This window comes from Saccopteryx bilineata, chromosome 2, assembly GCF_036850765.1.
Source record: "Saccopteryx bilineata isolate mSacBil1 chromosome 2, mSacBil1_pri_phased_curated, whole genome shotgun sequence".
Taxonomy (NCBI): domain Eukaryota; kingdom Metazoa; phylum Chordata; class Mammalia; order Chiroptera; family Emballonuridae; genus Saccopteryx; species Saccopteryx bilineata.
In genome coordinates, this window is record NC_089491.1 from 41,343,726 (window position 1) to 41,369,876 (window position 26,151).

General features: G+C 39.3%; 1 pseudogene; it reads right to left on the reverse strand.

Annotated features, from left to right (window-relative positions):
• Window positions 1-22,968: 22,968 nt before the first annotated feature.
• On the reverse strand, window positions 22,969-23,042 carry LOC136327784 (small nucleolar RNA U3; annotated as a pseudogene).
• Between the last annotated feature and the right edge of the window lie 3,109 nt (window positions 23,043-26,151).

The window sequence follows — 26,151 nt, forward strand, 5'->3', positions numbered from 1 at the left end:
AACTTGGACATCTAGTGGGAGAGTGTAATGGTTAATTTTATACCAGCTTGGCTGGGCCATGATGACCAGATATTTGGTCAAACACTATTCTGGATGTTTCTGTACTGGTGTTCTTTGGATGACATTAACATTAAAATTATTGGTCTTTGGTTAGAGCAGATTGCCCTCCATAATGTGAGTGGGCCTCATCCAATCAGTTGAAGACCTTAATAGAATAAAAACTGACCTCTCTAGAACAAGGAGAAATTTTGTCTGTAGAAAGCTTTCAGACTTGAACTGCAACCCTTCCTTTAGTCTCCAGCCTGGTGGGGGATTTTGGACTCGCTAAACCCTTCCATAATCGTGTGAGCCAATTCCTTAAAATCTCTGTCTCTCTCTCTGTAGATGCATGTGCATGTGAGTGTGTGTGTTTGTGTGAGCCTATTTCTGGTGTGTTTTTTTTTTGTGGAGAACCCAGACCATCACAGATTATAAGGCTTGCTATAGATATTCTTCATGTTGCATAGACTAAGCTCAGGACTTTCTGAGCTGGAACAGTAGTGAAGGACCCCTTGTTATATGCATTAAAGCAATTATTGGATTGAGAATCTGGAGCCGTATGTTAAGATTCTGGCTTTGCCCCTCTGTGACCTTGGGAAAACCAGTCAACCTCCCTGGGCCTCAGTTTCATTATGGCTATAGCTCTCAAAAATTTCTGTAATTTAAATATGGTTATTAGGACTAAAAAAGAAACAATGAAGCCATTGTTGTGGAGCAATGAGTGCTTAATCCTGGACCAGGTGGTGACCATATAATAAGCTTTTTTTTAAAAAAAAGCTCTAAAAAGTGGGCATGTTCTGTACTTCCTACTTTCTGCAGTTTAAGTTGTGTGAGCTGAATAGGGGCGGCTTCTTGGGGGTTGCCATACTTAATCCGTTACCCAGAGACATTAACTGGCACACCTGTTCACATTTACCTTTTTATTACTTAGCCTCAGAGCCAATAAAATTATAGTTTGCCCAATTCATTTTCATAATGCATTGATTGCTTTTAATCATACCTTTTCTCCCAAGTGTCTAAGTGGGTTGGGGAAAATGGCCATATAAATGTCAGGATCCATCACTTCAAGTGGAACCCAAACAGATTTTCTTTGACTGAAGAGGCCTGATTTGGGAGGTGTGTCCGCTGGACCTGGGTCGTCTGCTGTCTGGTTTTAGTGTGTGTTTGCTAGAATGGTTGCAGGACTATGTAAGCGTGGTAGCCCCAGACCCTGGTGGTCTGGTCAGGAGGACTTGGATGGTTCTGTACATTCCCAGAGCAGCGTCTTACATTATTAAGTGCCCATTGACTGAGGTTGGCTCAAGAAACTTTTATGATATAACAGCTGTGACCCAGGGCCTGAAAAAAACCCCCAATTCTCTGACTTTCTGTGGACACAGACCACAGAGGTGAAATGACTGCGCAGTTAACACCTCTTAAATGCTTTCTGACTCCTGGGAAGACCCTCTATGTCTTGCTGGCTGGAAGCTGGTCTCTGGACAGGTATGATCTCTGGTGGATTGGTTGCTACTACTGTTCCATGTGGAATTCTAGAATCACAGAGATTTGAGACTGGCAGGGTGTGACCTTAGAGATGATGGGTTTAGTGGTTTGCAAACTTAATTTAGTTATGGAGCCTTTTGTTTAAAAGAAATGTGTTACAAAGTGCAATGTCGAAAGCTGACAGAAGGAAGCATTTCAGGTTACAGCGGTCAAGACGGGGTGTGACAGCTAATATCTCCCAGGCCATGCCCTCAGCCCTCGCAAGGACCTCAAGGGCAAGCCTCTGAGAACCAGCAATGTAGTCCAATTTTTTCCTTTTACATGTGAGGAAGCTGAGGCCCAGGAACATAAAGGGCCTTCCCAAGAGCATCTGCCAGTGAGCAAAGCAAAGCCGAGAGTGTTTCTTTCAGAATCCTCTCCCTCAAGTCATTCTGCACACCACCACACCACACTGCTTCTACTCGTGACTTGCAATGAGGAAGTATTTTTTTCCCTATTATAAATCATAGTAAGTTGCTTTCTATGATCTCCTGGAAAAAGATCTGCTGTCACTTACATCCCTAGGAGCTAGAGGCCCTGTTTTCTAGTCCTGAACCCCTACTGTCTAGCTTCCTAATCATAAGAAAGTTGTTTTCTTTCACCGAACCACAGTCTCCTCATCTGGAAAATGAAAATCATAAGAACCAGGGACTAGTTATATTAGTTCCCTGTGGCTACTGCAACAAGTCACCACAAACTTGGTAGCTTTAAACAGTAGACATTTATTCTCTCATAGTTGTGAATGCCAGAAGTCCAAAGTTTGTGTCACCGGGCTGAAATCAAGGTGTTGGCAGGGCTATGTTCCCTCTGGAGGTTCTATAGGAGTATCAGTTCCATGCCTCTTCCAGCTTCTGGAGGCTGCCAGCATTCCTTGGCTTATGGCCCCACCACTGCAGTCTCTGCCTCCCCCTCTTCTATGTGTATCAAATCTCCTTCTGCCTTCTTCCCATAAGGATAATAGTGATTACATTTAGGGCTCACCTAACCAGGATAAACTCCTACTCAAGATCCGTAACAGCTGTAGTTTTTGCCATATGAGGTACTATTTACAGGTTCTAGAGGTTAGGTCTTTATTTTTTTGGGCCGTTATTCAGCCTACTACTTTAGTCAACCTCAGGGGCTCATTGTGGGACTCAAGGGAGATAATATATGCAAAATGCTTTCTTCATGGTGAGAAAATATATATTAAGTATCACTTTCTTTAGTGATAGCAAATGTATTAAAGTATTTTTATTGTAATAATAATAATAATATCTGACTAAATAGCAGAAGGTACATTAAAGTAACATAACAGAGTAAAATGTAAACAACAATAGAGATCTTATGTGAGGTAAATTTGGGACAGCATTCACTATAAAAACATTGATTTAGCACCTACTGTGTACCAGGACTCTACTCAGCACTTGAGATCCATGAATAAATAAAGTAGATAAATATCCCTGGCTTCATAAAATTTATATTCCAGCAGTAGGGCCTGGAGGGGCAGAAACTCAACAATAGATGTAGTAATAATAAATTTATGGAGTAAATTAGGAAGTTGAAAAATGATTGTTATGGAGAAAGTAGGAGTTGGCGGTTGGTGATAGGCCCCATGAAGAAAGATATTTGGGCAGCCTTGCAAGAGGTGAGGGCGTGCCCCCTGCAGGTGTGTGGAGGAACAGTGGTCCAGGATGACTATGGTTGTGAAAGGCTGAGGTGGATACTTGGGTAAATTGTTAATAGAAATGAAGCAGTCAGTGCTCTCTCTCTCTCTCTCTCTCTCTCTCTCTTTTTTCATTTTCAACACAGTTCCACTGTTAGTCTATTTCAGGGAATGTGAACAAAAATGTGATGTTTTCTCACGGAAACATCAGTGAGACAGACCTGGGGGAGACCAGAGTGACAGCAGAGAGGGTCTGACTGGAAGTCAGAGCGACGGCAGAGGGTCTTAGACACCAGAACAGCAGGTGATACCAGCAAGCACGGAGTGGTCAGCTTTTTAGAAGAAAAACTGAAAATACAGAATTTTCATGTGAAATTTTTAATTTAAAAATGAAATGGCTGTTAAATTTTATTCATATTTTGTTCTATAAATATAATGCTTGCCATGTTTTTGTTTTTACATTCTTCTCTTCCTTTCTCTTTTCTTTTGTGAGAAAGAAGGAGGAAGAGAGAGGGAAGGACAGACAGGGACAGACAGACAGGAAGGGAGAGAGATGAGAAGCATCAACTCATAGTCGCAGCACCTTAGTTATTCATTGATTGCTTTAGCAGATGTGCCTTGATCCAGGGGCTCCAGCCAAGCCAATGATCCCTTCCTCAAGCCAGCAACATTAGGCTCATGCCAGTGACGTTTGGGGTCATGTCTATTATCTCACACTCAAACCAGCGACCTTGGGGTTTCAAATCTGGGCCTTCAGCATCCCAGGCTGACACTCTATCCCCTGTACCACTGCCTGATCAAGTTACATTCATCTTTTGATTGACTCTATTTTATGTTCAAATAGCCTTTCTTCCTTCTTTTCTTCTTCCCTCTTTTTCTTCCTTTTTTCTTTACTTTTATCTCATATAGGAGACATTTTCTGAAAGTTGGAGTATTTAAGAATGTCTGGTATTTACTTAAAGAGAAATCAAGCCTTGGTTATATGTTGATCTTAGGTCACAATATTTTTTCCCCCCTAATCATTTAAAGATTTTAAACTTTCTTTCGCTATTCAGTTCTGTTGATTTTCTCACTAGAACCATAAAACATATTTTCCTTATTTAATTGTTTATTTAAATGAAATTACACTTGTATATAATTTTAATTTTTAATTTAAAAAGTTATTGAATTTATTAGAGCAACATTGGTTAAAAATTATATAGGTTTCAGGTGTACAGGTTTATAATACATCACCTATAAATTGTATTGTGTGTTTACCAGGCAAAGTCAAGTCTTTACACCACCATTTATCCCTTTTTATCCTCCTCTAACTCCCCCTCCTTTCCCTCCTGTAGTCACTGTGCTGTTGTCTGTGTCCATGAGTTGTTGTTGTTGGGTTTTTTTTGAGCTGCATAGTGACATAGTAAATACAGAATTTGGGGGAAATTAATTAGCCTAGCCCTCTGCAGGCTGTGTGTGGTTGGAGAAGAGGTAGGAAGTGGTAAAGGATTAAGGAGCCAAAGAGAAGCAGGAACCACACACATCACACATGACTACGAATTTTGGAAAATAGTCAGGTTGGAGAAATGGTGTGCTCTTTCTTATAAATAAGCAACTTAGTTAAAGGATATGTCCTAGAGTGAAGAAAGGAATTCGGTTTTGCATCTACTGGTTTTACTTTATTTTATTTATTTATTTTTTTAAATTTTATTTTATTTTATTTATTCATTTTAGAGAGGAGAGAGAGAGAAAGACAGAGAGAGAGAGAGAGAGAGAGAGAGAGGAGAGAGAGATGGGGGAGGAGCTGGAAGCATCAACTCCCATATGTGCCTTGACCAGGCAAGCCCAGGGTTTTGAACTGGCAACCTCAGCATTTCCAGATTAACACTTTATCCACTGCACCACCACAGGTCAAGCTCTACTGGTTTTATTTTAGAATAAAGAAGAAGAAATGTTCAAGTAGACATCAAGAAAGAGGGTGTTTACAGTGTGGGAGAGTGACTCAGCACAGGATTCCTGGCAGCTGTCCCTTCAGCTCTTTCCCCAGAGCCCCAAACCCCTGTCTTTCCTCACAGTCTAGTCTGCTCTGCCCTCCCTCTGCTAGAGCCCAGGGTGAGCGGCTGTGAATAAGATTTTGTGTATTGGCCCTTTAAGAGAGCACCTATCTCTCTAATAGACTCTGTTTCTCTTCAGTGGACAGAATCCCCATGGGTTTTCACAGCCAGATGTTATATGGGCACTTCTTCCCAGCCCTGGTGCGCTGGGCTGATGAGCCTGGCTTGGGGTGGAGACCTCTAGCTTCTTGGGGGAACCCCCACATCTGAGATATACCTTTGGAACCTCAGTCACTGCCTGTGGGAACAGTGCTAGTCCTTTTCACACCCCGATGTGGCTTCTTCTATAAATATAAGATTTCTCTTCAGCTAGTCTTCAGTTGGTTATTCAGGTTGCTTGCTGTATATTTCAGCGGTAATCCCAGTTCGGTCCTGGGAGGAGGTGAGTGTGACTTCCACCTACTCTGCTGCCATCTTGGATCTTTCCTTTCTAAAGGTTTCTCTGTAATTAAAAAAAACACAACATATAGTTGTGTTATGCTTACAATGAAGGCATAGTTCTTTCTAATACAATTTTTAAAAATTAAGAGGTATGGGAAGGGAGTGGAAATGTATGAGTGGTAACTGTCTTTCAAAGCCCCTTTAAAATTGGAATATGTTTCAAGAAATAAAACACAATAATTCTAAAAAATAATTTTGATGAAAACTCATTTACTAAAATGGTGTGCCAAGCTAAATACATTCATGGGCCAAGTTCAGCTCAGCAACTATCCCTTTCAACTTCCAGTTTATTGTATCCATTTATCAAACTTCAGAATGTCTGCCCAGCTAAGGGTGGGTCAGTTTCCCCAGGGTCAGCATGAGCAAGGCAGAATGGAGAAAAGTGACATCCACAGTCCATCCTTGGGATGACCAGGGGTCACTCTGCACTGTGCTTTCAAGTTTGCCTCCCATGAAGCTCTTCATGATGTTGAGCCCACAATGCCCATTCTCTCCTCCAACCCTTTTACACTTAGATTCAGCATTTGATCTAACTGTTGGTGTTTATTTCATAGCATGTTGTGAGAATCTGAAGGAAAGGAATACTTGAAAACTTTTCTGGAGGTTTCTCATATTGCTTGATAGAGCTCATATAGTATATGAAAATTGTGTGTAAATTGTAAAGCACTCTATAAATGTTGATGATGGTTTTCATTGTGGTCACCAGTACAAGTCTTGCTATTATTGCCTGAATAAATGGCGGGTTAAGCCTAGAGGCGCAAACACCTACTGTAATCTTTTATTTATTTATTTATTTATTTATTTATTTATTTATTGTGCTTTCTTTTATTTGTGAAAGACCAAGGTTGTAGCACTAGCAAGTTACCACCTCCTTTTTAGCATCACTGCTCTGCCTAGTTATTATTGGTGAACAAGAGGCCGATGTTGCTACTTTCCATCAAGCTCTGATTTACTTCTGCTTCCAGACACCTACGAAGATTGAACAACCTGTTCCCTTAAAATTAGACATACCATGTGACTAGCTTCAAGTGAAATAGAAATGGAAGTGCCATATGTCATTTTCCAGAGGAGACCCTTAATGAATGGTGCTCAGGTCTTCTCCCTGTTTCAGCAAGCATGGCAATATTCATTGAACCAGAGAGGTGATGCTGAGCCATCACATGGAGGATGGATGCCCTGATCTAAGATATATGTCATCCCTAAACACCAAGGTTTAGGGACTTGTTTTGCTAGGTTAATCTTAGCATATTTTGACTGATATGATATATACATACATATCTATGATATATGTTATATATCAGTGGTCCCCAATCCCCGGGCCGCGAACTAGTACCGGTCCGTGGGCCATTTGGTACCGGTCTGCAGAGAAAGAATAAATAACTTACATTATTTCCATTATATTTATATTTAAGTCTGAACAATGTTTTATTTTTAAAAAATGACCAGATTCCCTTTGTTACATCCGTCTAAGACTCACTCTTGACTCTTGTCTCGGTCACATGATACATTTATCTGTCCCACCCTAAAGGCCGGTCCATGAAAATATTTTCTGACATTAAACCAGTCCGTGGCCCAAAAAAGGTTGGGGACCACTGGTATATATGATACATGTTATATATGATATTATATAAGTACATATGTTATATACACATATATATATTAGACAATTCTATCTATTTATTTAACAGGCCATTATATATTTAATAAGCCATTATATCAATATATATAATATCTTATATATATATATGTACTCCATATGAATCAGGCCATTACTTAAAAAGTCCACCAAGCAGGAAGAGCACAAACTCTAAATTTAGACCCAGGTTTTGGACCTGACTTCTTTGCTTGTTTGTTAAGTGACCTCCAAGACTCAGTTTCTGCATTTTTGCGATGGAGAACAGTGACGAGGACCAACTTCTTTTGACTGAAAGAAAACAAGAGACTGTGCAAATTAGGTATATATCACCTTGAAATTTTGAGTGTGTATATGAAGTATGACTCCATTCAGTAGGGTGAGGCAAGCAGGGTGCCTAAGGTGCAAAATGTAAGGAGGGACCTACTATCAGGTCACGTGAAGTGGACCCGTTTCTGTTTAAGTATCTGTCACTCCCCAGGCAGGAGGTCATAATCTCCTTTTTTTTTTTTTTTTTTTTGTATTTTTCTGAAGCTGGAAACGGGGAGAGACAGTCAGACAGACTCCCGCATGCGCCCGACCGGGATCCACCCGGCACGCCCACCAGGGGGCGACGCTCTGCCCACCAGGGGGCGATGCTCTGCCCCTCCGGGGCGTCACTTTGTCGTGACCAGAGCCACTCTAGCACCTGGGGCAGAGGCCAAGGAGCCATCCCCAGCGCCCGGGCCATCTTTTGCTCCAATGGAGCCTCAGCTGCGGGAGGGGAAGAAAGAGACAGAGAGGAAGGAGAGAGGGAGGGGTGGAGAAGCAGATGGGCGCTTTTCCTGTGTGCCCTGGCTGGGAATCGAACCTGGGACTTCTGCACGCCAGGCCGATGCTCTACCACTGAGCCAACCGGCCAGGGCTTCATAAGCTTCTTGATGGTCAGAGCTGTGTGGGCTTCATCTTCCTCCAGGGCCTTGTGCTTTGAGTGATACACTACATGATTTTCATTTACAGAGAGACAGACCAGCATTTTTTTTCCTCCAGTCAGAACTGGAACTGGTACTTCAACAAAAATTCCACTGCTAGACCTGGACCACCAGCTTCTTTAGAAAGTTGGTGTAACTTTTGCTTTACAGTTTGTGTTAGCTGTGATCCTTTGAAACAAAGGGGCCTTGGGATCAGGGGTCAGGCTGCGTTATCAGGGGTGCTTGCTGATGTCCTTTGAGTTCAAGATCTGCTGTTGTTGGCAAACTTTCAATTCACTTTGGACTGTTGTTGGTGAAAGAGCAGGAGGCAATATTTGCCCCAACTAGGCACAATTCCAAATTATTGGATAAACTAGACTAAACTAGGAGTCATGGAAAAAAAACTTGCAAGCGCCTTTTAATAGCTGAGTCAGTTTAGAGGTTTGAATGCAAAACTCTTAGTGTTCTAGACAGTGCAGTTAGAAACATTCTAAATTTATCAGAATAACTTGCAATGTAGATCACTGGCTTTGCTCCTTCTCTGTAGAACTTCCTTCCCCAGAGTACTTCCTTCCCCGGCACTTTACCAATCCTCTTGGCAATAAAGGGGAGCGAGAATGTTCTATTTGTTTTGCCGCCTTTCACCTGACCAAATACATGTGCACTGCGAAGTAAACATGGGGAAAGGCACTAATCTGGTTTACTGCAAAGGCTCAGGGTGTCAAGCTAAACAATCCAAGCAATGTTGTGCATTCTTTATACCAAGATTATCACTATCGTTGATAAGTAGGCAAATATAATTTCATTTCACAGACACGTTTCTGCTGTAATGTGATATTTGCATTCCAAAGAATGTTGTAACTCAGCAGAATTGAGCAATTAAACAGGGCTTATTTTTCACCTTTGCACGTTTGTAACTAGACAACAACACACAAACAATCATCATAAAAGTGCTAACATATTTTAAAAGACATCAAGTTTCTAAAAAAAATAACTATCAGAATATAAAAATACTACTAAAATATAAGACTTTACCTTTAAAATAAGGTTGCTTGATTGAAGGAGACCTAATGCAAAGAGGGCCTGCTGAGCTCTGGAGACGAGGGACAATGCACAACGTTTGGGGGGAACGGAGCAATGCGCCTTTGCTGTACATAGCACACAGCTGAGCTGAGCTGAGCAAGGAGGCAGAATGGGGGTGAGTGGGCATCTTGCACAGTGTTATATGGTGCGTGGCTTTCAGTCTTGTTAGCATACTTGGCACTCAGTGGTGTTCAACTTAAACACACTGGAACAATCATGGATAAATCCATGTAACTCTTACTTAAATTATTCCATTATTTATTAATTATGAAATAATTTATGTTTTAGAAATATGCATTATGGCAGAACTGACTAGATTGTGTTTATATTCAGGCCTGAACTGTTATGATTGAAATCAAGGGGATTTTCAATTTGCGCGAGCAAATGAAATATTGACCAAAGAGACTCATATTGTCTCTATTCAACTTTTTGCACATAAATTTTCTCTTATCCAGAAGGGAAACTTACGCCATCTTTTTGTGTTGACATCTATATTATTATTTTGTAAAAGAAACTTCTCTCTCTCTCTTTTTTGAAAGCATTAAATTTATAAACAAATGAGTTAAAATAGTTTAAATAAGGTTAATGAACATTTTCAGAGTAAATGGATTCAGATTTGGATAAGGAAAGGTGGTTTGGCTTCCCAATTTCTCTTATTTTAGTCCATTGGTAGAAAAAATTGCTACCCGAGGGGCATATAAATATTTTTGGAAAAACAGAATCTGAAATAGTTTTTTTAAAAAAAGCTATTTTGATTCCTGGCAAAATCCTATATATGTTTGCTGTTTTGGGTTTAGTTTTTGCTGAACATTTTGTCCATTAACTTCAAAACTGAAGTTTAGTCCCAGAAAGATTTAATTGGCATAATATGTTTCTGATTATTTGTATATAACTCAGCAGAATGGTGTTTAGTCAGTTATTTTTTTTTTCATTTGTAATTTTCATTGAACCTCATGATTTTTCCCCCATTTCCTTTCTTTAGCTTTTATTTAATGAATGTCCTTTTCATGAACAAAAATATTTGCAATTTGAGATGCTCAAAAATTTTTGTTTTATACCTGACTTCAAACTCTATTATAGGGCCACGACAATCAAAACAGCATGGTATTGGCAGAGAAATAGACACTCAGACCAATGGAACAGAATAGAAAGTCCAGAAATAAAACCACATATATATAGTCAAATAATTTTTGATAAAGGGGCCAAGAACATACAATGGAGAAAAGAAAGCCTCTTCAATAAATGGTGCTGGGAAAACTGGAAAGCCACATGCAAAAGAATGAAACTGGACTACAGTTTGTCCCCCTGTACTAAAATTAACTCAAAATGGATCAAAGATCTAAACATAAGACCTGAAACAATAAAGTACATAGAAGAAGACATAGGTACTAAACTCATGGACCTGGGTTTTAAAGAGCATTTTATGAATTTGACTCCAATGGCAAGAGAAGTAAAGGCAAAAATTAATGAATGGGACTACATCAGACTAAGAAGTTTTTGCTCAGCAAGAGAAACTGATAACAAAATAAACAGAAAGCCAACTAAATGGGAAATGATATTTTCAAACAACAGCTCAGATAAGGGCCTAATATCCAAAATATACAAAGAACTCATAAAACTCAACAACAAACAAACAAACAATCCAATAAAAAAATGGGAAGAGGACATGAACAGACACTTCTCCCAGGAGGAAGTACAAATGGCCAACAGATATATGAAAAGATGCTCATCTTCTTTAGTTATTAGAGAAATGCAAATCAAAACTGCAATGAGATACCACCTCACACCTGTTAGATTAGCTATTATTAGCAAGACAGGTAATAGCAAATGTTGGAGAGGCTGTGGAGAAAAAGGAACCCTCATATACTGTTGATGAGAATGTAAAGTAGTACAACCATTATGGAAGAAAGTATGGTGGTTCCTCAAAAAACTGAAAATAGAACTACCTTATGACCCAGAAATCCCTCTACTGGGTATATACCCCCAAAACTCAGAAACATTGATACGTAAAGACACATGCAGCCCCATGTTCATTGCAGCATTGTTCACAGTGGCCAGGACATGGAAACAACCAAAAAGCCCGTCAATAGACGACTGGATAAAGAAGATGTGGCACATATATACTATGGAATACTACTCAGCCATAAGAAATGATGACATCGGAACATTTACAGCAAAATGGTGGGATCTTGATAACATTATACTGAGTGAAATAAGTAAGTCAGAAAAAACCAGGAACTGCATTATTCCATATGTAGGTGGGACATAAAAGTGAAACTAAGAGACATTGATAAGAGTGTGGTGGTTACGGGGAGAGGGGGGAAAGGGAGAGGGAAAGGGGGAGGGGGAGGGGCACAAAGAAAACTAGATAGAAGGTGACAGAGGACAATCTGACTTTGGGTGATGGGTATGCAACATAATTGAAAGACAAGATAACCTGGACTTGTTGATCTTTGAATATATGTAACCTGATTTATTGATGTCACCCCGTTAAAAAAATAAAATTATAATTAAAAAAAATTTTTGTTTTTACAGAGACAGAGTCAGGGAGAGGGATAGATAGGGACAGACAGACAGGAAAGGAGAGAGATGAGAAGCATCAATCATTAGTTTTTCATTGTGATACCTTAGTTGTTCATTGACTGCTTTCTCATATGTGCCTTGACCATGGGGCTATAGCAGACTGAGTAACCCCTTGCTCAAGCCAGCGACCTTGGGTCCCAAGCTGGTGAGCTTTGCTCAAACCAGATAAGCCCACGCTCAAGCTGGTGACCTTGGGGTCTCAAACCTGGGTCCTCTGCATCCTAGTTCGACACTCTATCCACTGCGCAACCGCCTGGTCAGACATTAAGAGGCTCATATTTTGTCGGGATGTCAATATTTACAAAGTAGGGCACAATGAATTTCCCATAAAAGTGTTGGGGTTGTTTATAAGATGGAGGCGGGCTTAGAAATCTTTTGCTACTTCTATTATTTCTTGACTTTTCCATTTTTTGGTGGTTTTTAAAGATAATATGGTTAGTTTGGTATAATGAATAATGGCTTTAGACACAAGAACAGCAATGAAAGCAATGCTCTCATTTCTATTAACTCCTTCTCCTCCACAGAAGCACTGAAACTCAATCTCTAGTTATTACTTAAAAAAAAAAAAAAGAATAACTCCAAGGTAACACATTTAAAAAATCTGAAGTATTTTTCATAGATTAAAAAGTGAAAAGAGTGTTTATGATCTGTCAGCTTGAGCTAGCATTTAATTCTGCTGGACAGTTTAACTTATTTTCCCTCCTTAATTCTTCCAAATGTCTTCTTTTATCGAATTCTTATGTCATTCCGACTTCCTCAGTGAACTTACTCAGCTTTTCCAGACTTTGCAACTTTGACAAGTGCCAGGAGTGCTTTGCTGCTTGACTGCTGGACTGGAGAGCTGTTCCCAAGCAGGAACTGGGGGAGGACAGCTGGTCCCGGAGAGACCCAGGCAGGGCCATGGCTCTTCAGGATGGCTCAGGCCCCTGCTAACATCTTCCTCTGCAGAAGACAGAACTCGGCTTGCTCTTGGCCATCAGCTGTTTCCAAAGACTTCTCCAGAGGGTTATAGAATGTTGGCAATTCAGGTGGGACTGGGATCTGGGGGAAAAAAACACTAAAAAGGAAAACAATAGGTATGCAGCATTTATTCTTTGTTCAAAGATTCAACCCTGCCCACAGAGAGCAGACCCATTTTCCCCCACCCATGAAACACATTTTCTCTGGATAACACCCACTCACAAGCTGAAATCCTGAATCATTACTGGCTTATTTACAAGAACGTCCTAGCTTTAATTTATGATATGGTTTGCTGTATTTCCTTCAGCCTTCAGCAAGGCAGATTTCTTCAACTAAGTCAAATTAATAACTTGTTTGGTTTCCAGATTCACTGCCTGGTGTGGGTTGGAAGGTCGAGAAAAATAAGAAGGAATGCAAATTAAAACTCAATTGAAGAGTAAGATTTAATATTTTTCAAACAACAGCTCTAGTGAGATCTATTTCACATACCATAACAATTCAGTAATTGTCAGTATATTTACAAAGTTGTGCAACCATCATCACTATCTAATTTCAGAACATTTCATCACCCCAAAATGAAACCTGGTACACTTTAGCAGTCACTCCACATTTACCTCTCCCCCTGGACCTGTCGACCACTAATCTATTTTGGTTCTTGGATTTGCCTATTGGGAACACATTATATAAGTGAAGTTACACAGTTTGTGTTTTTTTTCTGACTGGCTTCTTTCACTTAACATGTTGTCAAACGTCACCATGTTGTAGCAGGAATCAGTACTTCACTCTTTTTGTGTTGCTGAATTATATTTCATTGTATGTAGATAAGCACACACATATACATGTACACACTCATTTTATTTACTCATTTATCAGTTAGTGGATATTTTGGGACACTTTTGGTTATTATGAACAATGCTGCAGTAAAGATTCATGTGCAAGTTCTTGTGTGAACAAATGTCTTGTCTGGACTCTCAGTTCCACTCCAGGTCTATGTGTTTATAATCATGCCCGTACCACACTGTCAGGATTATTGTAGTTTTGTTGTAAGTTTGAGATTGGGAAGTCCTTCAACTTCTTTTTCAAGATAGTTGTGGTTATTGTGAATTTGTTGTATTCCATACAAATTTATGATGAACTTGTTAATTTTTCTTTTTTTAAATAAATTTTTTATTAATTTTAATGGGGTGACATCAATAAATTAGGGTATATATGTTCAAAGAAAACATCTGCAGGTTATCTTATCATTCAATTATGTTGCATACCCATCACCCAAAGTCAGGTCGTCCTTCGTCACTTTCTATCTGGTTTTCTTTGTGCCCCCGCCTTTTACTCTACCTCCCTCTCTTCCCTCCACCCCCATAGCCACCACACTCTTGTTCATGTCTCTTAGTCTCGTTTTTATGTCCCACCTATGTATGGAATCATGCAGTTCTTAGTTTTTACTGATTTACTTATTTCACTCAGTATAATGTTATCAAGATCCCACCATTTTGTTGTAAATGATCCGATGTCATCATTTCTTATGGCTGAGTAGTATTCCATAGTATATATGTGCCACATCTTCTTTTTTTTTTTTTTTATATTTTATTTTATTTTTTATTTTTTATTTTTTTTATTTTTATTTTTTATTTTATTGATTTTTTTAGAGAGAGAGGAGTGAGAGAGAGAGACAGAGAGAGAGAGAAGGGGGAGGAGCAGGAAGCATCAACTCCCGTATGTGCCTTGACCAGGCAAGCCCAAGGTTTTGAACCGGCGACCTCAGTGTTCCAGGTCGACGCTTTATCCCACTGCGCCACCACAGGTCAGGCCGTGCCACATCTTCTTTATCCAGTCATATATTGAAGGGCTTTTTGGTTGTTTCCATATCTTGGCCACTGTGAACAATGCTGCAGTGAACATGGGGCTGCATATGTCTTTACGTATCAATGTCTCTGAGTTTTGGGGGTATATACCCAGTAGAGGGATTGCTGAGTCATAAGGTAGTTCTATTTTCAGTTTTTTGAGGAACCACCATACTTTCTTCCATAATGGTTGTACTACTTTACATTCCCACCAACAGTGAATGAGGGTTCCTTTTTCTCCATAGCCTCTCCAACACTTGCTATTACCTGTCTTGTTGATAATAGCTAATCTAACAGGTGTGAGGTGGTATCTCATTGTAGTTTTGATTTGTATTTCTCTAATAACTAATGAAGATGAGCATCTTTTCATATTTCTGTTGGCCATTTGTATTTCTTCCTGGGAGAAGTGTCTGTTCATGTCTTCTTCCCATTTTTTAATTGGATTGTTTGTTTGTTGTTGAGTTTTATGAGTTCGTTGCATATTTTGGATACTAGCCCTTCTCTGAGCTGTTGTTTGAAAATATCATTTCCCATTTAGTTGGCTTTCTGTTTATTTTGTTGTCAGTTTCTCTTGCTGTGCAAAAACTTCTTAGTCTGATATAGTCCCATTCATTTATCTTTGCCTTTACTTCTCTTGCCTTTGGAGTCAAGTTCATAAAATGTTCTTTAAAACCAAGGTCCATGAATTTAGTACCTAAGCTTTCTTCTATGTACTTTATTTTTTCAGATCTTATATTTATGATTTTGATCCATTTTGAATTAATTTTAGTACAAGAAGACAAACTGTAGTCGAGTTTTATTCTTTTGCATGTGGCTTTCCAGTTTTCCCAGCACCATTTGTTGAAGAGGCTTTCTTTTCTCCATTGTGTGTTGTTGGCCCCTTTATCAAAAATTATCTGACCATATATGTGTAGTTTATTTCTGGACTTTCTATTCTGTTCCATTGGTCTCAGTATCTATTTTTCTGCCAATACCATGCTGTTTTGATTGTCGTGGCTCAATAATATAATTTGAAGTCAGGTATTGCAATGCCCCCAGCTTCATTCTTTTTCCTTAGGATTGCTTTGACTATTCAGGGTTTTTTATAGTTCCATATAAATCTGATGATTTTTTGTTCCATTTCTTTAAAAAATACCATTGGAATTTTGATGGGAACTGCATTAAATTTATATAGTGCTTTGGGTAATATGGTCATTTTGATTATAATTATTCTTCCTATCCAAGAACAAGGAATATTTTTCCATTTCATTGTATCTTTTTTGATTTCCCTTAACAATGCTTTGTAGTTTTTGTTATATAAGTCCTTTATATTCTTTGTTATGCTTATTCCTAGGTATTTTATTTTTTTTGTTGCAATTGTGAAGGGGATTATTTTTTTGAGTTTGTTTTCTAATGTTTCGCTGTTGGCATATAAAAAGGCTATGGACTTTTGTATATTAATTTTGTATCCAGTGACTTTACTTTATTGGTTTATTGTTTCTAGTAATCTTTTTGTGGAGACTTTGAGGTTTTTGATGTATAAGATCATATATCATCTGCAAAAAGTGAAACCTTTACTTCTTCTTTTTCGATATGGATGCCTTTTATTTTTTTATCTTGTTTGATTGTTTGGGCTAGAACTTCTATCACCACGTTAAATAAGAGTGGACAACCTTCTCTTGTTCTTGATTTAAGGGGGAAAGTCCTCAGTTTTATGCTATTTAATATGATGTTAGCTGATGGTTTATCATATATGGCCTTTATCATGTTGAGATATAGAAGGAAAATATCTCAACATGATAAAGGCCATATATGATTTTCTTTCTATACCCATTTTGTTGAGTGTTTTAAACATAAAGTTGTGTTATATTTTATCGAATGCCTTTTCTGCATCTATTGATAAGATCATGTGGTTTTGTTCTTTGTTTTGTTGATATGGTGTATTATGTTAACCATTTTACATATGTTGAACCATCCTTAAGATTCTGGGATGGGCCCTGGCCGGTTGGCTCAGTGGTAAAGCGTCGGCCTGGCGTGCGGGGGCCCGGGTTCGATTCCCGGCCAGGGCACATAGGAGAAGCACCCATTTGCTTCTCCAACCCCCCTTTCCTCTCTGTCTCTCTCTTCCCCTCCCGCAGCCAGGGCTCCATTGAAGCAAAGATGGCCCGGGCGCTGGGGATGGCTCCTTGGCCTCTGCCCCAGGCGCTAGAGTGGCTCTGGTCGCGGCAGAGCGACGCCCCAGAGGGGCAGAGCATCGCCCCCTGGTGGGCAGAGCTTCGCCCCTGGTGGGCGTGCCGGGTGGATCCCGGTCGGGCGCATGCGGGAGTCTGTCTGACTGTCTCTCCCTCTTTCCAGCTTCAGAAAAAAAAAAAAAAAAAAACTAAAAAAAAAAAAAAAAAGATTCTGGGATGAATCCCACTTGATCATAATGTATTATTATTTAATATGTTGTTGCATTCGATTTGCTAGTATTTTTTTAGTATTTTAGCATCTGTGTTCATTAGAGAATTTGGTCTGTAGTTTTATTTTTTTGTGCCGTCCTTGCCAGGTTTCAGTATGAGGGTTATGTTGGCCTCATAAAATGTGTTTAGCAGTATTGCTTCTTCAATTTTTTGGAGAATAGGAACCAAGTCTTCTTTGAATGTTTGATAGAATTCACTAGTATAACTGTTTGGGCCTGGACTTTTATTTTTGGGGAGGTTTTTAATAGTTTTTTCTATTTCCTCCCTGCTAATTTGTCTGTTTAGGCTTTCTGCTTCTTCATGATTCAGTCTAGGAAGGTTGTATTGTTCTAGGAATTTATCCATTTCTTCTAGATTGTTGAATTTGGTGACATATAGTTTTTCGTAGTATTCTACAATAATTCTTTGTATATCTATGATATCTGTGGTGATATCTCCTCTTTCATTTTGGATTTTGTTTATATGAGTTCTTTCTCTTTTTTCCTTGGTGAGTCTTGCCAAGGGTTTGTCAATTTTCTTGATCATTTTAAAGAACCAGCTCCTTGTTTTATTAATTTTTTCTATAGTTTTTCTGATCTCTATTTCATTTATTTCTGCTCTGATTTTTATTATCTCCTTTCTTCTGCTGGTTTTGGGTTGTCTTTGTTCTTTTTATTCTAGTTCCTTAAGGTGTAAAGTTAAGTGGTTTACCTGGGCTCTCTCTTGTTTGTTCATATAGGCCTGAAGTGATATGAACTTCCCTCTTATTACTGCTGTTGCTGCATCCCATAGATTCTGATATGTCGTATTTTCATTTTCATTTGTCTGTATATATCTTTTGATCTCTGCTCTTATTTCTTCTTTGACCCACTCATTTTTTAAAAGTATGTTGTTTAGTTTCCACATGATTGTGGGGCTTTCCCCCTCATTTTTGTAGTTGAATTCTAGTTTCAAGGCTCTATGATCAGAAAATATGCTTGGTACATTTCAATTTTTCCAAATTTGCCGATGTTATTTTTGTGGCCCAACATATGGTCTATTCTTGAGAATGTTCCATGTACACTAGAGAGTAATGTATACTCTGTCACTTTGGGATGAAATGTCCTGTAGATGTCTATCATATTCAATTGCTCTAGTGTCTCGTTTAAGGCCAATATATCTTTATTGATTTTCTGTTTGGATGAATGATCTAGAGCCATCAGTGATGTATTGAGGTCTCCAAGTATGATTGTATTTTTGTCAGGTTTTGTTTTTAGGTCAACAAGTAGCAGTCTTATTTATATATTTATATTTTGGTGCTCCTTGGTTTGGTGCATATATATTAAGAATTGTTATGTCTTCTTGATTCAGTATCCCTTATATCATTATGAAATTACCATTTTTGTCTCTGATTACTTTTGCTGTCTTGTAGTCAGCATTATTAGATATGAGTATTGCTACACCTGCTTTTTTTGGATGTTATTTGCTTGGAGTATTGTTTTCCAGCCTTTCACTTTGAATATGTTTTTATCCTTGTTGCTTAGATGTGTTTCTTATAGGCAGCATACAGTTGGATTTTCTTTAATACAGTCTGCTACTCTGTGTTTTTTATTGGTGAGTTTAATCCATTTACATTTAGTGTAATTATTGACACTTGTGGGTTTCCTATTGCCACTTTATATATTGCTTTCTGTTAGTTTTGTATCTTGTTTGATTCTTCTCTTTTGTTTTTCTATCATTTGTTTTTGTTTGGTTGTAATCCATACTTCTTTCCTCTGTTGCTACCTTTTTTAAGTCATGTGCTTCTGTGGTGGTTTTTTCAGGGGTGGTTACTATTAAGTAATGAAAAAGGTACCTACCATGTTCATTATAGTACACTATCTTATGAGTGCTTCTGCACTCCATCGTCCTTTGCTACTGTTAATCTCCGTCTTCTCCCCCCCCCTTTTTTTATCATCACAGTTTAAATTTAGTTTTATTGTGTTCTTGGTGGAGCTTTTACTTGTGGTTTTGTTTTGTTTTGGTCTTTGCATCTGGTTGGAAAATCCCCTTTAGTGTTTCCTGGAGTGGGTTTTTCTGATGATAAATTCCCTCATCTTTTCTGTATCTGTGAATGTTTTTATTTCTCCTTCGTATTTGAAGGATAGCTTCGATGGGTATAGTATTCTTGGCTGGAAGTTCCTCTCTTTCAGAATTTTAAATATTTGGGTCCACTCTCTTCTAGTTTGTAGAGTTTCTGCTGAGAAATCCGATGATAATCTAATAGGCCTTCCTTTATATGTTGTATTCTTCTTTTCCCTGGCTGCCTTGAGAATTTTTTCTTTGTCATTGGTTTGTACCAATTTCATTACGTTGTGCCTTGGAGTAGGTTTGTTGGGGTTAAGAAGATTCGATGTTCTGTTTGCTTCTTAAATTTGAGCCTTTAGTTCTTTCCACACACTTGGGAAGTTCTCGTCTATTATTTGTTTGAATATGTTCTCCATTCCAGTTTCTCTCTCTTCTCCTTCTGATATACTTATTATTCTTATGTTCGTCTTTTTTGATGGAGTCAGACAATTCCTGTAGGGCTCTCTCATTTTTTAAAATTTTTGATTTCTTTTCTCTGTTGTGCCTCAAATTACTTGTCTTCTATGTCACTAATCCTACCTTCTATCTGGCCTGTTCTATTGGCTAAGCTTGTTTCCTCATTTTTCAGTTCATGAATTGAGTTTTTCATCTCTGTTTAATTTGTTTTTATAGTTTCAATTTCCTTGATAATATATTCTTTGTGTTCATTGAGTTGTTTTTTGAGCTCCCTAAGTTGCCTTTCTGTGATTTTTTGTATATCTCTGAGTATTTTTAGAATTTCTATTTTAAATTTTCTGTCATTTAGCTCCAATGTTTCCAATATATTAAATTTTTTCTCTATATATTTTTATTCATCTATCTGTGATGCATCTCTGACTTTGTATCCATGATATTGCATTTCCTTTTCCTTAATGGCATCTGAGGGTGGTTTGTTAACAGCACTAATGAGAATTAATAAAGAATAAAAAGGAAAAAAGAAAAAAAACAAAAAAACAAAAAATTTGTTATTTCTTTTTTTCTCTCTCTTCCCTTCCTCCTTGAGGAAATACTGTGATAAAGTGGGAATTATATTGTGCTAAATGGAACAAAAACTACCCATAATGAAGGGCCTGAGTTGGGGAGAAGTGATAAAGGGGCAAAAAGGAGGTAGGGACCTACAAAATACAAAAAATGAAAAAATTTGGATCAAGAATAAAATGATTTGCTTGTAAGTGATGGTTGACTGAGAGATATAATGAGAGGGATAAGAGGAAAACAGAAAAAAGAAAAAAATTACTATTGTGTCAAGTGGAATAAAAACTCAATAGAATGGAAAGCCAGGATTGGGGAAATGCTAATGAGTTAAAAAGTGAAGTAAAAAGCACCCAAAATGCCACAAAGAAAAAATTTGAGTCCCAAATAAAATAATTTGTTTGTGAGTGAAGATTGAATAAGAGGAAAAGTAAAGGAGAAAAGAAGAAACTAATAGAAAGGGGGAATAAAGAAAAAGGGAAGAAAGAAAAGAAGAAAAAAGAAAAAAGAGAGAGAGGGAGTTAAGGGTTTTGGAGTGTAACCCTCATAGAGAGAAAGGAAGAAGAAAAGAAAGAAAATGGGAAATGTAGCACTTATGGGTAATGTAGTTCAAGAAGAGAAAAGAAGAAGATGGGCAGAGAATAAAAGGACAAAGGTGGAAGAAAAAAAATAAACACAAGAAGATGAAAGAAACAAAAAATGTGGAAAAAGTTATAAAGTCTGTGGATTTTTCTTGATTTTGAGAGGTTCTCTTCTTCCTTTTTTTTTCTTCTCCCTCTTCCTGGCCGGTGGCTCTGTACTCCAGGCTCTGCCCCTGTGGCACACTTAGGTAGAGATTTGCAGTTGATGAGATTCTACAGTGATGTCATATGTTAAGCTTCAGTCTTATTGGTAGGTGGGGCTTGTTAGCATTTGCAGGCTCCAACAATGGGAGAGTCCGTTTTCCCAGAGCCTCTCTCCTAGTCTCTCTTTCCTGAATTAGCAGCCTGGTGATCCAGCTATGAGGTTGCCGCTGCCTCTGCCTGGAGAGTAAGAGGTTCAAAGAGCTGGCAAATCCCCACTCTATCCCTACTCTGCGCAGGGCTCTGGGTAAGGCTTTCTCAGTCAGAGCTGCCTGCGTAATCAGGTGGGGCTGGGAGCCAATTGCTCTCAAGGTGCCTTTCTATGAGCCTCCAGGCATGTCCAGTATGCCTCAGCACTCTGTGGGACCACTCTTCCCAGGGTTTTTACACTTTGTAACCTGTTTTGGCTGGGAAGAAGATGCTGCCTGCAGAACAGGAGGTTTTAAAAGCTGCCAAGTTCCTCTTTTTAACATATAGCACTGAGTATGAAAGCTCTGCCAATCAGAACCACCAGCTTAAGCAAGTAGGGGGCGTGTTGACTTCTGTTCAGTTCTCCAGGTATATCTAGTTGAATTTGCCTTAGCGTTCTGTGGTATTGCTTTCTGCAGGCTTCTTCCTTGTTAAAAAGCCTACAGCCTAGCCTGTCTAATTTCTGCAGTGTTCTCTGAGGTTTGTTCCATGGGAATGTGCTTTTCACCCTGTATCAGCTGACAGGAAGTTGCCCCCGCCCCTATGTGCATAGCAAGAGACACGAAAAAATATCATGCCTCTTGTCTTAGATCACTGAACCGAGAGAGATCTTGTCAGTTAGAGCCACATAAGTCAGTTGGAAGGTGAGCAGACTGTGGGTTAAGCTAATTTCAGCAATTGGATCCGCAGATCTGCTCCAGAGACAGACCGCAAGCTGCTTGCGTGCCCCTCCCCCTAGTGCTTCTGTATTTTTTCTTCCCGGGGATGTTAGCTTGAATGGCTGGGTGAGGCACCCCACCCTCCTGGAGTAGTTTTGGTGTAGGGAAGTTCGCTTTTGCACACTCCCCTCGCGCTGCTGTTGAGGGTGCAGGGACCACAGCGAGACTCTGGTTGTAGCCCATGCAGAGGCCTCTGACCCTGCCCCTCTGTTCGGGAACACGAGTGCCCACTTCCAGGGAGCTAGGAGGAACCTCTCACACACTATCCGTGCTCACTGACCAGGATATCGGGGCTAATGGGAGCCGCTGCTTGCCCGCCTTTGCCAGGGTCCGGTGCCAGCATTAGCTCACGTGGGCTGAGTCGCTGCAGACACACTCTTTCTTTGGCTTGAATATCTGTGCCGCAGCCTGGCTCCCTCCACGCCCCCATCCCCCACTCTCTCTCAGTTCCAAGTGAAAGCAGCCCTTGCTCAGGTTAGTGAGGAAGGTGGAGTGTTCCTTTCTCCATCTCTGACATCACTCCTTGTTAATTTTTCAAAAATGGCAGCTGAGATTTTGATATTGAATTAGAATTTGTTTTAAAAAAAGAGGTCCCAACTCAATCACTATGGTTACATTTATCTTAAAATATAGGAAAACAAAATGATTGTGAAGTGTGTGTGTGACCTAGAGAAGCAGAATAAATTGTAGTACATGTTTAGTATCAGGGAGGTCTGGGCTCCTCCTGGGTGCACCAATTACTAATATGATTTTGCATAAATTATTTAACATTTCTGTTTCTTCATAAAAATTATAGAGTAAAAATGGGTAGATTGCAGGGTGATTATAAGCATTAAACTAGGTAACTTGTTTTTATGCTGCCAGCACAGTGCCTGGCACATTGATGCCCACTGTATAATAGCAATTCTTATTGTTATTGGACATTTATCACTTCTGTTAAGAACAGAATTAAAAGGCATGGGACAAATTATAGACTTAATTACATAGATAATAACAAACTATAGAAATGATCCCTGAAAGTATAGTCTTAGATAATAATATAAGGAGAATTCTTGACACCAACTTACTTATAACTAGCTTATTAAAATAAGACTTGACTTCTTTACCTGATGGAATCTACACAGTGTGGAGTGTTTAAAAGTCCACTATTGCTTGAAGAAAGAAGAACATAATACACCAGAAGGTTGGTGGTCTGTGCACGTCAGAGCTATAATACTAAGTTGTGGTTTGCTGTTTTCTTTCTTTCTTTTTGTGTGTGACAGAGACAGGGAGAGAGACAGAGAGAGGGACAGATAGGGACAGACAGGCAGAAAGGAAGAGAGATGAGAAGCATCAATTCTTTGTGTAGCACCTAAATTGTGCATTGATTGCTTTCTCATATGTCCCTTGACCAGGGGCTACAGCAGAGTGAGTGGCCCCTTGCTCAAACCAGCGACGCTGGGCTCATGCCAGCTACCTTGAGCTCAAGCCAGTGACCATGGGGTCATATCTACGATCCCACCCTCAAGCCAGAGTCCCTGTGCTCCAGCTGGTGAGCTGCCGCTCAAGCTGAGTGAGCCCGTGCTCAAGCTGGAGACCTCGGGTTTCAAACCTGGATCCTCCGCATCCCAGACCAAAGCTCTATATACTGCACCACCACCTGGTCAGGCTGCCATTTTCATTGTCAAACTCTAGAGTGTATGGTGGAGTTTCCCAGAAGCCAGATGATGTGATGATATCATTGCTCTGACAGTTAATGGAATGTAGGCTTCTGTATTTTTGTGTTTTAGATATATTTTTGGGTTTAATAACAAAGATGGTAAATATCAAAAGACATAATCTTTATGAACAAAAGTTCTTTGAGGTCCTCCAGAATTTTTTAAGGTGCAAAGGGGTTCTGAGACCAAAAAATCTGAGAAGAGCTGTAAATAAACAAACTCTTGGATAGCAATAACATATTTTTTGATCACCTTCTATGTGCCCAATACTGTGTTAAGGGCTTTCCTCGCATCATTTTACTGAAGCCTGAAGACAGGCCATTGTTTTACTGTATCTCATTTTAGTGAAGAGGAAACTGGTCAGCGGCAAAAGCAGCCTCTGAACCCACTGCTCCTTTTTTCCTGGGCTCTGTTTTAGGATTCTGTAAACTTGGAGAGTCAAAGGATATTTAACTTTACATGAACCCGTGCTCTGGGATCTGAAGTATGTACTGAGCACACTTTTAGACGCCAGGGTTGGATTATGGATCTCTAGCTAGTGGATTGGAACAAAAAGCCGAGGCCCAGATAGCGTCCATAATATTCCCAGAGATCTTGCCTTGACACTCCCAACTCTTTCAAAGAGGGGTTTGTTGGCTGCCCTCTGTCTTTACCTCGTTAGATTTATGAGCTCTTGACTGCAGCCTCGGAAGCCTGGCCAGCGCTGCGAGCCATGCTGTGGGGGCTGATTAATCATAAGTTTCCAAGTGCAACTTGGGGTGGAGAGTAGGACAGCCAGGAAGGTTACGGGCAGGGCTGCGTCAGGGCATTCAGCTCCTTTCGGTGCCAACGTCTCCACTTTTGGCATTTAGGAAACAAGGGGAGTAAGGATGGCAAAGCTGGGTGGAGGACTGTTACAGCTTCTGTTAGAAAGAAAGAAGAAAGAGAGAAAGAGGAAAGAGAAAGAGAGGGAACAATGATCAGATTTGTATGTTGTAAAAAATTCTTGATCTAGACTTATACAATGTTATGGATGTCTGAAATTTACCTAATTAATTTCCATAATTTAAAAAGTTTCCTTAAAAAAATCACCACTTACTATGTGTGTGATACACAGAAGACCCCAAAGCTTGCCTTTGCCCACGCCAGGAAGCCATGCACTAGCACACCTTTGGAGAGTGCATTGGCCCCTCTCTCCCCCAGTTTACTGATGAAGAAACTAAAGACCAAAGAATCTGAGTGGTTTGCTTGAGATTACACAGCTGTTTTACCGCACAAACATTATGCTATTTTTCTTTATTCAGATAGATGTTTCACATTTCTGGATTTTAAGGACAAGCAATTTCTTTTTTAAATGGGAACAGGGATGGAGGAGTGGGAAAGAATATAGCATAGGATTACCAACATTTTCTTCAACAAATAAAGACATTAAGAAGCCATAACCACTATCTAATGTCAGCACTGCTCATAAAAGCAAGGACATTATGTGTATTTTAACATCCTTTGAATAGTCTAAATTTAGCTCTATGCACTACTCTGTATTTTCCTACCATCTCTATTTGAAGGCAGGCTTGGGTGAACTTTGTCCTCAGGCTGATGTTTGATCATACTGAGCTATAATTTTAATTCAAGAAGAGGGTGGTGCATAACCCTACCATGTTTTCTTTGGGGAGGGAGTGAGCCTTGCTTTCTGATCATTTGAGTTAGGTGTGAATTCTAATGCTCTTAAACTGAACCCCCAGGGCTGGGCTGGAGCCATTCTTCTAAGAACCTGAAAGATGCCTGAATTTCCAAGAGGACAGTGTCTGTGTGGCCTGGGTTTCTGGCTATCTGTTGAGATCATTAAAGTGATTTATGAGAATCTGTGGGATGGCTTTCTATTTCATTATCACTTGGATCCCAAACCTATACGATGGAGCAAAAGGTTAATGCAAAAGTAAATGTCTAATTATCTAGTCTTCCATGATTAAGGTTCTGCAAGAAATAAGGGCTCTAGTTTTCATGCAAGGCAAACTCAGCTAATCAAACAAGAAAAGGACAAATAAGTGGCCTTACTTGGATTCCTCCATGATCTTCAGAGCAATGACCTTTGTCTATAATAATGAAATTATAAACATATTAGCTCGGAATGGGTGAGTGTGATGGTACCAAGTATCTGCTATTATAGGTCATAATGTGAAAAAGTGCCTCCCCCAAGCAGTTCCATTTACTTCTAAGTCTAAGCAAAAAGAAGACCCTCAAGGTTAAGGTGTCTAGCATATTAGTGGTATTATCAGGCGGCTTGGTCATTTCAGATGTGTGGATGACCAGTGGGGTGATGAAAAATTTCACTCTTAAATCCTAAGATAATTTTAGAAACTCTTAGGTCTTCTGGAAGGTTCTGAGAAATCTAAATTAAAATGAGTTATGGGGGATTTCCTAAAACAATGACCGACATCTAGAATGGCACTAACCCTTATCCA